Here is a 2,839-nt window from a genome sequence, read left to right on the forward strand (position 1 = left end):
ATTTTATTTACAAAATTATTCAAAAAATTGATTTTTAATTACATTCGAATTTTTTGTAATTTTTCAATTGTTTGCTTGTTTGTTTGTTTGTTTGTTCGTTTCGAATACGAAAATATTTACAGGTTGCCTCGAGTTTTGTAAGATTTATCAAACATGATTCAAACGAGACAAATTTTTTTTTCACACACAAACACAACCTGGTTGTTCTCTTTCTTCTCGTTTTAAAATATTTAGTGTGATAATATTCAAAGATACGTTTGTTGTTTGTTTGTACCTTCGAAAAGAAAAAATCATGCTAGCGTTGGTATTTTAAAAAAAAATTGACTATTCTCGGTCTATTAATTATGGCCTCGAACCGCCCTCGTTGAAGGTTAAAATTTTTTTTTTTAGTCATCCGTTAATAATTTTTTTTTTTTGGGAAATTTTTGGAAAATTGCTTCCATTTTCTCTCTCTCTGTCTCTGTCTCTCTTCCTATAATAAATTGTTAAACCAAAGTTAAATATTTTCCATTTAAAAAAAAAAAAAGAAAAATAGTTTTTATTTGGGTGAAGGATTTTTTACGTTAAGGTTTTATCTCTCTTTCTCTCTCTCTCTCTCTCTTTTTAACATTAACATCTGGATATTTTTTTTTTTTTTAGTTTTTAAATTTAAAAATAGTAGGTTTTAGTTAACCAAACTAGATGGATAATTAATGCGATGTTGCCAAGATGAGGAGGGTAAATGGTTTTGTAAGGGTGAAATATATATAAGAGAGAGAGGAAACGCTTTGAAAAGTTTATTATTATTATTATTATTAAATAACGAGTTCGTTTTGCTTCTGGCATTAAAAAACCTTCGGCCTCACCCTTAAAATATTATAAACAGGGGTAAGTCAAGGATTTTTTAAACCGAACAACAACAATCACAACAACAACAACAAAAATTCCTTCAGGCAAGGTTAAATACACTGATGAGATTTTTTTTTTTTTATCCTCGAGCTGACGCATCCTCGATTTGTTTTGTTGTTATCGTCACAGGTATAATAGTAGTGGTAGTAGTGGTGGTGGTAGTAGTTGAAAGATAATAATGATTAATTTTTTTATTATTATTATTCTTATCCGTTTTTTTTTCTTATATTGTAGAAAATGATTTAAATTATCAACAAAAAAACACAATTGTATTGTTATATCGATAGATCGATCAATCGATCGATGATTATTGTTTCGTGACGATGATTACGTTGTGGTGATGGTGGTGGGGGTGGTGGTGGTGGTGGTGAAACACACGATTTTATTACAATATGTCGTAACACGAAATTTTTTTCGTTTTTTCATTTCAAAAATTTTTGGCGTTCGTTTGGCAAAAAAAAAATTTTTTTTTATTTCACCTTCTTTAAAAAAAAAAAAAAACCATTTCCTGTTTGAATATTTTAAGAGTATGAGGAAACAATAAATTCCTCCTTCTTATTCTTTTTTTTTTCTTCTGCTTTTTCTTGCTTCCTTGTTTACTAAATGTAAATAGGAAATAATAATAAAAAATTTTTCTTTCTTTTTTTTCTTTCTTTCTTGTGTTTATGACAAATATTTAATTACCTTCATCGTTATACTTATTATTATTTCCTTCCAGGTTTTTGTTATTAACATTTTTTTGTTTTGTTTTTAATGACGTCACGTGTTTTTAAAAAACTTTTCCCCATTTTTTTTTAGAAAATTTTCCTCATTTTTTTTTAGAAAATTTCACAAATTAATTAAATTTTTTTTTTTTAAATAAAATTTTTTGTAAATTCAAGCCCTTAAATTACGATCGAAATTAACGGGTTATTTTAATAATTAATAATAATAATAATGATGATGATGATGATAGTCTTTGTTATTTTAAAGAAATAATTAATTATTAGAAATTAATTAAAATAAAAAAAAAAAATATTTTATTAGCACATGATTTTTTTTTTTTTTAATTACGAAAACATCAATTTAGTATCATAATTATTATTATCATTATTATTATTATTATTATTATTATTTATTATATTTTTTTAAATGTTTTATTTACGTGTTCAATGGCGGCTAATCCATTAATATCATCGTGTATATTTTTATTTTTTTTTTTTGTGTAGGACCTTGGCCCGACCGTTGTAAACACATTATTTTTAATATATATATATATATATATATATATATATTTTGGTCGTTATCATTATTTTTTTTTTGTATTTATTTTTTGTGATAAGAAAATTTTAAAAAAATTTTTAACGGTTTTTTTCTCTCTAAATTTCTTTAAATTTTTTTTTTTTTTTTTTTTTTTTTTTTTTAGAAATCGTTTTTGTTGTTATTTGCGGTCGTTGACCATTGATTTTCTTTCTTTTTTTTTTTTTTGTATTTATAAAACGCGATATACGACACACAATAATAATAATAATAAAATCATTTTAATTGTCATAGATGAGAATCATATGCGTTCATTAAAAAAAAAATTACATAAAATGTATCTTTTACAGTTGACGTGAATTTTTACATAGACTTTAATTAAAAAAGTTTTGTAAATAAGTGATTACGGGGTGATTAAATCGGATTTAATCATTATTATTATTATTATTAGTATTATTCTCCCACCAACAGCGATGATAATGTTTCTTTTTTTTTTTTTCATTTATGGCAACAACCTTCACATTAAGAAAAAAAAAATATTTTTTTTTTTTTAAATAACTTTAGACTTATTTATTAAATTGATTTTAAAAAAAAATACATAATCATAAATAATAATAATAATAATGATAAATTATTAATTAATTAATCCGTGACCCGTTTACAAAAAAAAAGCAAATTTTTTGATAAAAATATTAATGATGATGATTATTGT

The sequence above is a fragment of the Pediculus humanus genome, genomic scaffold (genome assembly GCF_000006295.1).
Source record: "Pediculus humanus corporis 1103172107764 genomic scaffold, whole genome shotgun sequence".
Lineage (NCBI taxonomy): Eukaryota > Metazoa > Arthropoda > Insecta > Psocodea > Pediculidae > Pediculus > Pediculus humanus.